Source organism: Bombina bombina, chromosome 1, assembly GCF_027579735.1.
Source record: "Bombina bombina isolate aBomBom1 chromosome 1, aBomBom1.pri, whole genome shotgun sequence".
NCBI classification, from domain to species: domain Eukaryota; kingdom Metazoa; phylum Chordata; class Amphibia; order Anura; family Bombinatoridae; genus Bombina; species Bombina bombina.
In genome coordinates, this window is record NC_069499.1 from 1,540,226,485 (window position 1) to 1,540,241,862 (window position 15,378).

The window sequence follows — 15,378 nt, forward strand, 5'->3', positions numbered from 1 at the left end:
ATATTTGTTGTGACAGTATTCTAATAATTAAAAATTAAATTTTTTGGTAATAGTTGTTGTGAATCCTCAGTTTGCTGGTGCCATTGAATAGCACTTTCCTCCTGCCTTGCAGCCTGCTGTGAGCCAGGCCCACCTAGCCAATTGTTGCCAGCAATCATATTTCTGTTAACAGTATTGCAAAAATTGTCAATCATCACTGTTTTGACTGTCAGTAATCAGTCTCCTAGTGTCCTTGAATTGCATTTACCTCCTGCCTGCCAGCCTTTTGTGCCAGGCCATCTTGCCAACAATTTACACCAATCATAATTTTTGTCACAGTATAGTTACTAATTAAAATTAAAAAATTCTTGATTGTTGATGATCTTAATCCTCAGTTTGCTCATGCCCTAGAATTGCACTTTTTTACCTCCTTGCAAGACTGTGTGCCAGGCCTACTTGAAAAATATTTACACCAATCATATTTGTTGTGACAGTATTCTTAATAATTAAAAATGTAAATTTTTGTTAATAGTTGTTGTGAATCCTCAGTTTGCTGGTGCCATTGAATAGCACTTTCCTCCTGCCTTGCAGCCTGCTGTGAGCCAGGCCCACCTAGCCATTTGTTGCCAGCAATCATATTTCTTTTAACAGTATTGCAAAAATTGTCAATCATCACTGTTTTGACTGTCAGTAATCAGTCTCTTAGTGTCCTTGAATTGCATCTTCCTCCTGCCTGCCAGCCTTTTGTGCCAGGCCGTCTTGCCAACTATTTACACCAATCATAATTATTGGTCACAGTATAGTTACTAATTAAAATTTAAAAAATCTTGATTGTTGATGATCTTAATCCTCAGTTTGCTCGTGCCCTAGAATTGCACTTTTCTACTGCCTTCCAAGCCTGTGTGCCAGGCCTACTTAAAAAATATTTACACCAATCATATTTGTTGTGACAGTATTCTAATAATTAAAAATTAAAATTTTTGGTAATAGTTGTTGTGAATCCTCAGTTTGCTGGTGCCATTGAATAGCACTTTCCTCCTGCCTTGCAGCCTGCTGTGAGCCAGGCCCACCTAGCCAATTGTTGCCAGCAATCATATTTCTGTTAACAGTATTGCAAAAATTGTCAATCATCACTTTTTGACTGTCAGTAATCAGTCTCCTAGTGTCCTTGAATTGCATTTACCTCCTGCCTGCCAGCCTTTTGTGCCAGGCCGTCTTGCCAACAATTTACACCAATCATAATTTTTGTCACAGTATAGTTACTAATTAAAATATTCTTGATTGTTGATGATCTTAATCCTCAGTTTGCTCGTGCCCTAGAATTGCACTTTTTTACTTCCTTGCAAGACTGTGTGCCAGGCCTACTTGAAAAATATTTACACAAATCATATTTGTTGTGACAATATTCTTAATAATTAAAAATTAAAATTTTTGTTAATAGTTGTTGTGAATCCTCAGTTTGCTGGTGCCATTGAATAGCACTTTCCTCCTGCCTTGCAGCCTGCTGTGAGCCAGGCCCACCTAGCCATTTGTTGCCAGCAATCATATTTCTTTTAACAGTATTGCAAAAATTGTCAATCATCACTGTTTTGACTGTCAGTAATCAGTCTCCTAGTGTCCTTGAATTGCATCTACCTCCTGCCTGCCATCCTTTTGTGCCAGGCCGTCTTGCCAACTATTTAAACCAATCATAATTTTTGGTCACAGTATCGTTACTAATTAAAATTAAAAAAATATTGATTGTTGATGATCTTAATCCTCAGTTTGCTCGTGCCCTAGAATTGCACTTTTCTACAGCCTTCCAAGCCTGTGTGCCAGGCCTACTTGAAAAATATTTACACCAATCATATTTGTTGTGACAGTATTCTTAATAATTAAAAATTTTTATTTTTGTTAATAGTTGTTGTGAATCCTCAGTTTGCTGGTGCCATTGAATAGCACTTTCCTCCTGCCTTGCAGCCTGCTGTGAGCCAGGCCCACCTAGCCATTTGTTGCCAGCAATCATATTTCTTTTAACAGTATTGTAAAAATTGTCAATCATCACTGTTTTGACTGTCAGTAATCAGTCTCTTAGTGTCCTTGAATTGCATCTTCCTCCTGCCTGCCAGCCTTTTGTGCCAGGCCATCTTGCCAACTATTTACACCAATCATAATTATTGGTCACAGTATAGTTATTAATTAAAATTTAAAAAATCTTGATTGTTGATGATCTTAATCCTCAGTTTACTCGTGCCCTAGAATTGCACTTTTCTACTGCCTTCCAAGCCTGTGTGCCAGGCCTACTTAAAAAAATATTTACACCAATCATATTTGTTGTGACAGTATTCTAATAATTAAAAATTAAAATTTTTGGTAATAGTTGTTGTGAATCCTCAGTTTGCTGGTGCCATTGAATAGCACTTTCCTCCTGCCTTGCAGCCTGCTGTGAGCCAGGCCCACCTAGCTATTTGTTGCCAGCAATCATATTTCTTTTAACAGTATTGCAAAAATTGTCAATCATCACTGTTTTGACTGTCAGTAATCAGTCTCCTAGTGTCCTTGAATTGCATTTACCTCCTGCCTGCCAGCCTTTTGTGCCAGGCCGTCTTGCCAACAATTTACACCAATCATAATTTTTGTCACAGTATAGTTACTAATTAAAATTAAAAAATTCTTGATTGTTGATGATCTTAATCCTCAGTTTGCTCGTGCCCTAGAATTGCACTTTTTTACTTCCTTGCAAGACTGTGTGCCAGGCCTACTTGAAAAATATTTACACCAATCATATTTGTTGTGACAGTATTCTTAATAATTAAAAATTAAAATTTTGGTTAATAGTTGTTGTGAATCCTCAGTTTGCTGGTGCCATTGAATAGCACTTTCCTCCTGCCTTGCAGCCTGCTGTGAGCCAGGCCTACCTAGCCATTTGTTGCCAGCAATCATATTTCTTTTAACAGTATTGCAAAAATTGTCAATCATCACTGTTTTGACTGTCAGTAATCAGTCTCCTAGTGTCCTTGAATTGCATCTACATCCTGCCTGCCATCCTTTTGTGCCAGGCCGTCTTGCCATCTATTTACACCAATCATAATTTTTGGTCACAGTATAGTTATTAATTAAAATTTAAAAAATCTTGATTGTTGATGATCTTAATCCTCAGTTTGCTCGTGCCCTAGAATTGCACTTTTCTACTGCCTTCCAAGCCTGTGTGCCAGGCCTACTTAAAAAATATTTACACCAATCATATTTGTTGTGACAGTATTCTAATAATTAAAAATTAAAATTTTTGGTAATAGTTGTTGTGAATCCTCAGTTTGCTGGTGCCATTGAATAGCACTTTCCTCCTGCCTTGCAGCCTGCTGTGAGCCAGGCCCACCTAGCCAATTGTTGCCAGCAATCATATTTCTTTTAACAGTATTGCAAAAATTGTCAATCATCACTGTTTTGACTGTCAGTAATCAGTCTCCTAGTGTCTTGAATTGCATTTACCTCCTGCCTGCCAGCCTTTTGTGCCAGGCCGTCTTGCCAACAATTTACACCAATCATAATTTTTGTCACAATATAGTTACTAATTAAAATTAAAAAAATCTTGATTGTTGATGATCTTAATCCTCAGTTTGCTCGTGCCCTAGAATTGCACTTTTTTTACTTCCTTGCAAGACTGTGTGCCAGGCCTACTTGAAAAATATTTACACCAATCATGTTTGTTGTGACAGTATTCTTAATAATTAAAAATTAAAATTTTGGTTAATAGTTGTTGTGAATCCTCAGTTTGCTGGTGCCATTGAATAGCACTTTCCTCCTGTCTTGCAGCCTGCTGTGAGCCAGGCCCACCTAGCCATTTGTTGCCAGCAATCATATTTCTTTTAACAGTATTGCAAAAATTGTCAATCATCACTGTTTTGACTGTCAGTAATCAGTCTCCTAGTGTCCTTGAATTGCATCTACATCCTGCCTGCCATCCTTTTGTGCCAGGCCGTCTTGCCATCTATTTACACCAATCATAATTTTTGGTCACAGTATAGTTACTAATTAAAATAAAAAAATTCTTGATTGTTGATGATCTTAATCCTCAGTTTGCTCGTGCCCTAGAATTGCACTTTTCTACTGCATTCCAAGCCTGTGTGCCAGGCCTACTTGAAAAATATTTACACCAATCATATTTGTTGTGACAGTATTCTTAGTAATTAAAAATTAAAATTTTTGTTAATAGTTGTTGTGAATCCTCAGTTTGCTGGTGCCAGTGAATAGCACTTTCCTCCTGCCTTGCAGCCTGCTGTGTGCCCGGCCCACCTAGCCAATTATTGCCAGCAATCATATAAAAATTTTGATTGTTGATCTTAATCCTCAGTTTGCTCGTGCCATTGAATTGCACTTTTCTACTGCCTGCCAGCCTGTGTGCCAGGCCCAACTATCCAATTAGTGCCAGCAATCATATTTCTTTTAACAGTATTGCAAAATTTGTCAATCATCACTGTTTTGACTGTCAATCTGCAGTCTACTAGTGCCCTTGAATTGCATTTTCCTCCTGCCTGCCTGCCTGTGTGCCAGTCCCAACTTGCCAATTAGTGCCACCACTCATATTTATTGTAACAGGATTGGAATTTTTGTTAATCATAACTGTTTTGACTGTGATTCTTCAGTCTCCTAGTGCCATTGAATTGCAGTTTCCTTTCTCCCAGCGTGTGTGCCAGACAGGCTCATTTGCCAACTAGTGCCAAACAATCATATTTGTTGCCACAGTACTTTTAATATTTTAAAAAATTAACCATTTGTGATTTTTAAAACATCTGTCTTTTTTGTTGTTGTCAGTCTCACAGCGTATACTGTGCCCACTTTCACAGTGCCACCACTCATGTTTAATTATTAGACTTTATTAGGGTAATTATATATCTAACAAATCTATCTTTTTCTCTTCTATCGATTCTATCTAACTATCAATCTATGTATATCTATCTATCCTATCTATCAATCTATCTTCAGTCCGGGATGTTTTGAGACAGCCACTTTGGGAATGATAGTTGATTTAGGCCCATTATGGCTTAAAAGCAGACTCTGCATAAACTATGTAATTTTCCATGGGAGTTTTGCCAGGGATCCCCCTCCAGCATGCAACAGTCCAGGTGTTAGTACCCTTGAAACAACTTTTCCATCACTATTGTGGCCAGAAAGAGTCCTTGTAGGTTTTAAAGTTCGCCTGCCTATTGAATTCAATGGCGGTTCGCGAACAATACCGGAAGTTCGAGTCCGCCGTTCGCGAACCGAAAATTTTAGGTTCATGACATCACTAATCCTGACATGGGCTTGGGAATATTTTGGTAAACCTTTGTTAGTCAACCACATTCGCCACTGCATCCACAGATGCAAGTTAAGGCTTTACTATGCAAAAGCCATACATTAACACTGTCCAGAAGCACTGCCGACTTCTCTGGGCTAAATCTCATCTGAGATGGACAGTAGCACAGTGGAATCGTGTTTTGTGGTCCGACGAGTCAACATTTCAAATAGGTTTTTGAGAAAACAGCCGTCATGTTCTCCGGGCCAAAGAGGAAAAGGACCAACCAAGCTGTTATTAACGTCAAGTCCAAAAGCCAGCTTCTTTCATGGCATGGGGGGGTGTCAGTGTCCATGGAATGGGTAACTTGCACATCTGTGAGTGCACCATTAATAAAGAAAGATATGTTTACATTTTGGAGCAACATATGCTTCCATCCAGACGTGTTTTTTTTCAGGGACGTCCCTGCATTTTCCAGCAGGACAATGCCAAACCACATTCTGACCCGGATTACAAGCACATGCAGAGAGTAAGCAGAGAGTGAGGGTGCTAGAAAGGCCTGCCTGTAATCCTGACCTGTCTCCAATTGAAAATATGTGGTGCATTATGAAGCGCAAAATAAGGCAACGAAGGCTCCGTACAGTTGTGCAGCTGAAGACATGCATAATGGATGAATGGTGGTAAATATTGTTTGCTAAACTTAACCAACTGATGTCTTCAGTGCCCAAACGCTTAAAGGGACATAATACTCATATGCTAAATCACTTGAAACTGATGCAGTATAACTGTAAAAAGCTGACATGAAAATATAACCTGAGCATCTCTATGTAAAAAAGGAAGATATTTTACCTCACAATCTCCTCAGTTCAGCCAATTTAGTTCTGTGTAAAAAGTTTTACTTCACCTGCTCCCAGCTGCAGGTAAAAAAAAAAAAAAATGAACAAATGAACAGCAGCCAATCAGCATCAGCAGTTCTGAGGTCATGAACTCTTACTGTGATCTCATGAGATTTGACTTAACTCTCATGAGATTTCATAGTAAGCTTCCTTTACCTGATTGGTGAAATAATATGAGAGTTCACGAGGCTCATCCCCTAAGCTGTCCTAGGACAGACACACTAAAATGCTGCTTAGAAATCCTTTACAATGGGAGGTGGCTACTGAGGAACTGTTGAGGTAAAATATCTTTCTTTTTTACATAGAGATGTTCAGGTGATTTTTTTCTAGTCAGCTTTTTACAGCTATACTGCATCACTTTCAAGTGTTTAAACATTTGGGTATTATGGCGCTTTAATTCAATCTTCATCTAGGCAGCGGTCCACCTTCTATCTTCATCCCAGTGGTGCCAGCAAAGGCAGGGAGGTCATTATCAATGTTGATCCTCCTCTCCACCAGGCGAGATGGAGGTTCTCTTCATGCAATCTCCAGCTGCACACTGAAGATTGAATAAAAGGTACCCCTTTTATATAGGGGTACCCTTGCATTCCTATTAGCTGAAAAAATTAAAATCAGCCAATGCTATTAAAGCTGTTTTCATCCTATTGACTGATTTGAATTTGAAGAATCAAATCAGCCAATAGGAATGCAAGGGTACCCCTATATAAAAGGGATAACTTGCATTCAATCTTCAGTGTGCGGCTGGAAATCACATGAAGAGGACCTCCATGTCACCTGGCTGAAGAGAAGGACCATTGTCGCCAATGACCTCCCTGCCTTTGCCGCCGCCACTGGAATGAAGATAGAAAATTGACTGTGGTCTTGATGAAGATTGAAGATAGTCCCGCAATTGATGAAGATGGAGCCCCGCCGGGATAAAGATGGAGCGCCCCCTTCATCATTGGTGAGTACCAATTTTAGGGTCAGTGTTAGGTTTTTTGTTGTTTTTTTTTTTTTTTTTTTTTTTTTAAGATTAGGTTATTTTTTTTAATGGCCACAAAAAGAGCTGAATGCCCTTTTTGAAAAAAAAAAATGTTTATTTCAGCTTAAAGCATACATGAGTCAAAAACGAAATGAACCATGACAATGATAAGAATACAATCATTAATCACATTCAAGAGAGGAAGTCCAGTTGCAGCATATAAATGTGAGTTTGTATAAAAGTTCAAAGGTATGCTGTGTTTGGGACTTCATTATCCAGTTCTTATTTCCATTTCATTCTTTGTTGTCAGTTTCCAAAAAATGGTTTTACAATAAACAAAACTATTAACAATAAACAATAAAGAAAACAAAAATGTCCATGTAATAGTCGATGTATAAGGGTGTGGACAATGTATTTTACGTTATTGTAAGATATCGTCTGGAACTATCATCCAGACTATGAGGCCTACTTATCAAGCCGTCAACTTACTTGCATTCGACGGCACCAATACGCTCCCCTGACATCGCCTAACATCGCTGCCGCAAACCTGAATACGTTCTCCATATTTAACAAAAAAGCTGTCAAAAAGCCGCACACCAAGTGCGGGGTGATGAGCAGCGGACTGTTGTTAACTAACAGTCATCGATCTCGCTGCTGTTCAGCTTTTTCACAGCTTGATTTGTATACTGTCACTAAACACCGCCACTATACTAAACTGTTTAACCCCTATCCCGCCGCTCCCGGACCCCGCCGCAACTACATAAAGTTATTAAACCCTAAACCACCGCTCCCAGACCCCACCACAACTCTAATAAAGTAATTAACCCCTATCCCGCCGGTCCTGGACCCCACCGAAACTCTAATAAAGTTATTAACCCCTATCCCGCTGCTCCGCAACTAACTAAAGGTATTAACCCCTAAACAATAGAAAAGGGGCAGGCAGTTACTTCCAAAACTAGTAAATAAAAGTTCAAAATTTATTGGAGATCAGTTAAAACATGTGCAGACATGGCAGGTAAAAAACATGTAGGTAAATCTTACGCGTTTCACGCCCCCTACAGGCGCTTACTCATAGACTAAGGTCTCTGTAGATACCTAGTCTATTTATGCAACGAGAACAACAGTGTTAACTATTTAATTTCCACATTGCATAAAGAGAAAAAGAGAAAAACAAAGTGCATGCAGCTAGACACAGAATATCATCATTTAAATAGCTCATAATTTCTATAATAAGCAGAAAAAGACTCAAAGATTACTTTAGACAGAGTTGAAAATACATGTATGTTACAAAAAACATGTATGTTGCAGAAATGAGAGAGTTATCAATTATTTAAGAAAAAATTATTACAAATTTTATACATGAACAATCAAGCAAAAATATTCATATACATATAATGTTTGTTCTTATAGAGATTATTATTCTGGTGACAAATTACAAAAAAATTAACAGGTGATTAATGAGTAAATACTACCTAAACCTACAAATATGTTTCCCCATGTCCACAAAATATAGACAAGAGTATAAAAATACTTATCCCTAAATACTTATATTGCCTGGGAACATGGAATGCTCACAGAAAGTGTGTAAAAAAATCTTATATAGACATGGACATGAGAAAAATGTTTCTTGTATATATATATAAGGACATGGGTTAAGGACAAACTTTCCTCTTATCCTTTTAACTGGCAAGAACAGATTGGACAGAAATGACATAGTGCTATATTATTTAGCTAATTGTCGATAAACAAAATTATGTCACATTCTCTGTTCATGCCAAAGGGACTGAGAGTTTGAAGTTTGAGTATCCAGTATAATTCTTTTTTTTTCCAAAATGTTAGCTATATCCCCTCCTCTGGAGGGTAATGTTGCCACATCTATAACCTGTAGAGATAAATTTGCAATGTGTGTGAAATGGAAATTATTGAAATGATTGGCAACTGCCGAATCCTTTTTATAATTTTTGACATCCCTAACATGTTCATTATGCCTAGTTCTAAGCATTCTTGTAGTTTTCCCTACATACTGACAGAGGCAAATATTGCATGTCAATAAGTAAACTACATATTGGGAGCTACAATTTAAATAAAACTTTATATCAAAAGTGTTACTTGTGATATGACTACTAAACTGATTACCTAGGCAGATATTGGGACATGCATAGCAAATTCTACTACCACATCTATAAGTGCCAGTTTTATTCAACCATGTACTTTGTTTTTTGTGATCATTATTTGTGACATGACTAGGGGACAACATTTGTGCAATGGTCCTTGATTTTTTTGGGACAAATTTACAGTTTTTTATATGTGGCTGCAGTATATCATCCACCATCAATATGTGTAGATGTTTCTTTAATATATTTACAATCTCATCATACTGTTGGCTAAATTCTGTTGAAAAGACTATTGAATATTCAAATTTGGTATTACTATTGCTAGTGTTTACCATTTGGGAAGGTTTTACCTCTTTGATTTTTTCCCTACATGGTTCCAGGAGGTGATGTCTGTACCCTCGTTTTATTAGTCTATCTCTAAGTTCTATTGACTGTTGATCATAAACTGAATTATTTTTGGTATTTCTCCTAAGCCTCAAGAATTGAGACTTGGGTATAGATTTTATAAGGTGATCGGGGTGCTGTGAGGTGGCATGTAGGATCGTATTTACGCTGATGGTTTTCTTTAACCCCAGATAATTCTTGTTACAGTACGCTAGGAAATTGCTAAATTATGAATCTTCTACAGGGTTTTTTACAATAAGGAGCAAATCGTCTATATACCGTACAAATAGCTCTATCCTATTATTCCATGGGTTGTAAGGGGTATATATATATATATATATATATATATATATATATATATATATATATATATATATATAGTTGTTCCCACCAAGCCAAGAAAATATTCGTGAAAGAGGGCGTAAATTTTGTGGCCATGGCGGTGCCACATATTTAAAGAAAAAATTACTCATTCAACATAAAATAATTATGTGACAGCAGGAACCTCAATATACTACAAATATATTCAACATATTAAGGGGAAAGTTTGTATTCCTTGGTCATAAAAAATTCAACCGCCTGTATGCCAAGATGTTGGGGAATAGAAGTATACATCGAGACAATATCCATAGTAACCCATGTATGTCCAGGACTCCAGACAAATTGATCCAGTGTAAGCAAGAGATGTGATGTATCCCTCAGGTAGGACAGCTGTGATATAGCAAATGGCTGCAAGATGCAATCTAGCCATTCGGCTAATGGCTCAAAAAGTGAGCCAATGCCAGCCACTATGGTCCTACCCGGGGGACATTCAACACTCTTGTGTATTTTAGGTACATGATGAAAGATAGGGCAAATTGGATACTGGGGTACCAGTGTATCCGTATCTTGTTCTTTAAAAATTCCCTATGTAATTCCTTCCCCAACAATCTTTCTTAGTTTTCCTGGAAGACTTTAGTGGGATTAAAATGTAGTTTCCTATACACCCTATTATCCGACAATTGTCTGAAAGCTTCTTTGAAATACTGATGTTTATCCATGACTACAATGCTACCCCCCTTATCTGAATTGCGTATCACAATATCCTTATTGCTCACCAAGCAATTCAATGCTTTATGCTCTTTGAAAGTCAGGTTAGGGGGGGCAGCACTGACTTTTTTTTCTAATTAAAAAATGTCCTGTTGTACAGTTTTCTGAAAGGCATTTATTAAAGGGCCTCTGAAATTAGTAGGATAAAAATCAGACCTATGTTTCTTTGGTGCTGGTAAGGTCTCTGATGTTGAAGCCTCAAGGCCCTCACTATATAGGCTATTCAGATCTGTAATGGCACATGCATCCCCAAATTCTATGTGTGGTGTAGTATCATATTTAATGGAATTAAGGTTTTTTGGATCCTTATCAGATATTTTGACATTACTATTAGTTAGTGTGAAAAATCTCTTTAGGGACAGTTTGCGCACAAATTTGTTTATGTCTAGCAAGGTATTAAAGCTGGAAAACTTTCTTGTTGGTGCAAACCCCAAACCTTTACATAACACTTTAATTTCATCTTGTATCAAGTTATAATTAGAAATATTAACCACACTCATTATATTCTCCCCATTTTCAGTAATGTCAGAGCAGTCATTGTCATTAGTTAGTGTCCCTTCTTCTTTTTGTTCTTTACTTCTCCTTTTATTTTTCCATCTTCTTCGTCTTCTTTTTCTTTTTGCAATACTCTTCTTGTTTTCGGACGCACAACTAATGGGGGTTCCTCCATCGCTGGTAATTACCGAAGTCAGCTCCATTACACAGGAGAGTGAGACACTTCAAGAACAGCTTAGTGATAACAGTCATGACATATTTGATATGGGGACAAGACGAAAAAATGTTGATAAGATATTTGCAGAAAATCATGATGTACAGGAGATTTCTGATATAAAAAAGTCATTTAAAAGTCTGGAACGTAATCTGAGTTTGGATTTAAGACACACGTGGGACATAGTGGCTTTTATTATTATTATTATACTTTATTTATGAAGCACCATCATATTCCGCAGCGCTGTCCATGGATACAGATCATTTAAATAAAACAATAGTATAAAACTTCTAAGACTAAGAGACAGAATTTACAAACACATATAGGAGGAATCGAGGGCCCTATTCCCGTGGGAACTTACAATCTAGAAGGGTAGGAGGTTGAGAAACAGGACATGAGGACTGCAAGATTGAGAAAGATGTTAATGCAGCGTTAGAAGAGGGAAATGTTGTTAGGTAAAAGGAATATTATTGAGTTGGGTGGTAGGCTTCTCTGAATAGAAAAGTCTTCAGAGAGCATTTAATGGAAGAAAGGTTTGGGCAAAGTCTGAAAGCACAAGGGAGAGTGTTCCAGAGGGTAGGTGCTGCACGACAGAAGTTCTGCAGTCTAGCATGAGAGGAGGTGATAGTCGCAGAAGCAAGGAGCAGGTCATTGTTGGATCTTAGTGGGCGGGCTGCAGTATACTTGTTGATTAGAGAGGATAGGTAGAGGGGAGCGGAGTTGGTGAGCGCTTTGTATGCAAGGGTGAGAATTTTGAATTTAATTCTGCTGTGTATGGGGAGCCAATGAAGGGACTCGCAGAGAGGTGCAGCAGATACAGAGCGGCGGGAAAGGTGGATCAGCCTGGCAGAGGCATTTAGGATGGATTAAGGAGGGGAGAGGCGGGAAAGAGGAAGGCCAGTAAGTAGGTTATTGCTGTAGTCAAGTCAGGAAATAACAAGGGAGTGGATTATTTGCTTTGTGGTGTTAGCGCACAGAAAAGGTTGAACCTTGGAAATGTTGCGTAGATGGTTGCGGCAGGATGTAGAAAGCGATTGGATATGGGAGGTGAAGGATAGATTTGAGCGGACTTGGGGCGATGGGGAAATGGTGATGCCGTCAACAGGGATAGAGAAGTCACAGGTTGGCGTAGAGCTTGAGGGGGGATAAGAATGAGCTCAGTCTTTGACATGTTAATCTTTAGGTGGTGAGAGGCCATCCAGGAAGAAATACCAGATAAGCAGTTGCTAACATGAGAAAGGACAGAGGGAGAGAGAGCAGGGGTGGAGAGGTAGATCTGGGTGTCATCAGCATAGAGGTGATATTTGAAGCCATAACTGTTGATAAGTTTACCAAGAGAAGAAGTATAAATGCAGATAAGTAGAGGACCCAGAACAGATCCTTGAGGTACTCCAACAGACAGAGGCATTAGAGAGGAGGAGTCATTGGCAAATGACACAGAAAAAGACCTGTGAGAAAGATAAGAGTTAAACCAGGAAAGAGCAGTGCCACAGAGGCCAAAAGAGCTAAGGGTCTGTAGGAGGAGGGGGTGGTCAACTGTGTCGAAGGCAGCTGAGAGGTCAAGCAGGATGAGTATGGACTAGAGGCCAATATTTTTACCAGAGAGAAGATCGTTCATAACCTTGGTAAGGGCAGTCTCAGTTGAGTATTTGGGGCGGAATCTGGAATGCAGGGGGTCAAGCAAGGAGTTGGCGGACAGGAAGTGGGTTAGGGGATTGTAAACTAGTTTTTCAAGGAGTTTTGATGTTAGTGGGAGCAGTGATATCGGGCGGTAGCTTTCAGGAGAATTAGGGTCAAGGGAGGGTTTTTTTTGTATGGGAGTGACTATTGCATGTTTGAAAGAAGATGGGAATGAGCCGGTAGAAAGAGATAGGTTGAAGATGTGTGTAAGAGCAGGAGAGAGGGTAGAAGATAGGGAGGGTATTAGATGGGAAGGTATAGGGTCGAGTTGGCAGGTAGTGAGGTGGGAGGAAGATAGCAAGGAGGAAACTTCATTCTCAGTGGCTGGATGGAGGATGCAGAGGGTGGCAGAGGGAGTAGCAGGGCCTGTGGATGGAGTATTGCAGGTTGGTGTTGGGATGTTGCTCCGGATAGAATGTGTTTTGTTTAAAAAGTAGTCTGCCAAGTCTTGAGCACTAAAGACAGATGATGGGGGTGGAGCAGGAGGGTATAGGAGAGAGTTAAAGGTGGAGAATAGTCGTTTAGGGTTTGAGGAAAGAGTAGATATAAGGGAGGAGAAGTAGGTTTGCTTGGCTAAGTGAAGGGCACAAGTGTATGAATGAAGCATAAACTTATAGTGTATGAAGTCAGGTTCAGAGTGAGTTTTCCTCCAGACACGCTCAGCAGTATGGGAGCATTTTTGCAAATAGGGTGTTTGCTGAGAGTGCCAGGGCTGCAACTGACTATGTGATGTTTTGCGCAGCTGGGGAGGGGCTAGTGTGTCTAGTGCAGTGGAGAGAGTTTTGTTATAGTGGGATGTTGCAAGATCAGGGCAGGATATAGTGGAAGTGTGAGAGAGGAGATCTTGAATAGTTTTTGAAAATTGGAGCGGATCCACAGCATGCAGATTTCTACAGCTGCGGGGGCGGGATGGAGGAGTTGGTGTAGCTGTTGCATTAATATTATAGGTGACCAGGTGATGGTCTGAAATGGGAAAGGGGCGACAGGTGAGGTCAGATATAGAACAGAGGTAGGAAAATCCTTACTATAAGGAGTGCGTGATTGGGTAATGGTGGGAATGAGTGTGGGCCCAGTATTTGGAGAGATGTCACCTGATGCTAATAGCAGCCAGATGGAAAGTAAGAGTATGTGAGAATGAGATTTATTGCAGTGGGGGCATTTCTTTTCAAAAATATCTGGATTTTCAACGTGTCCCAAGGGGACTGAGGATTAAAAAATACCCATCTTTTGAATTTGAAGATAATGAGGATCAAGAGGAGTGGAATGAAGCTCTAACCAAATGTTCTTTCAAGTTAATTAATACACTCATTAGGGTAAAAGAGAAGAAACGTGAAAAAACTGAGATCCATAATTACCAGATTAAAGATGAATTAAAATCTTTGGAAACCAATGACCAATGCCTAAAATACAAGCTGAATATGGATCAGTTATTAAAGAAATTGGATGGTGAACAAGCCCTTAGGAAAGGCAATAAATTTAATAGAGACAAAGAAGACTACGATGAACAAAGAGTGTATGATTGGGCTGCGGTTAGACAACAAAGAAGGCAGACATACATGAATAAAATGAGGAACTCTAATAAAAACAACAAAACGTCCAACAACCAGAAACAGCAAGATTCAAGTGAAAATAAGAACAAAAATAAAATTAATGACCTTCCCAGATCAATTTTGAAGAATAGACATAAACAAAATAAAAAAGTAGTCTTCAGTACAGATGAAGGGGAGTCAACTGATTCTGAAGCTACCTCTAAAAGCATTCCTCTATTTTCCTCTTACCCCTCTACCTCTCCCCCTACCTCTCCCCCTTCTTCTTCCCCTTTTTTAGGAGAACCAGCGATGGAGGAACCCCCATTAGTTGTGCGTCCATAAACAAGAAGAGTATTGCAAAAAGAAAAAGAAGACGAAGAAGATGGAAAAATATAAGGAGAAGTAAAGAACAAAAAGAAGAAGGGACACTAACTAATGACAATGACTGTTCTGACATTACTGAAAATGGGGAGAATCAAATGAGTGTGGTTAATATTTCTAATTATAACTTGACACAAGATGAAATTAAAGTTTTATCTAAAGGTTTGGGGTTTGAACCAACAAGCAAGTTTTCCAGCTGTAATACCTTACTAGACATAAACAAATTTGTGCGCAAACTGTCCCTAAAGAGATTTTTCACACTAACTAATAGTAATATCAAAATATCTGATAAGGATCCAAAAAACCTTAATTCCATTAAATATGATACTACACCACACATAGAATTTGGGGATGCATGTGCCATTACAGATCTGAATAGCCTATATAGTGAGGGCCTTGAGG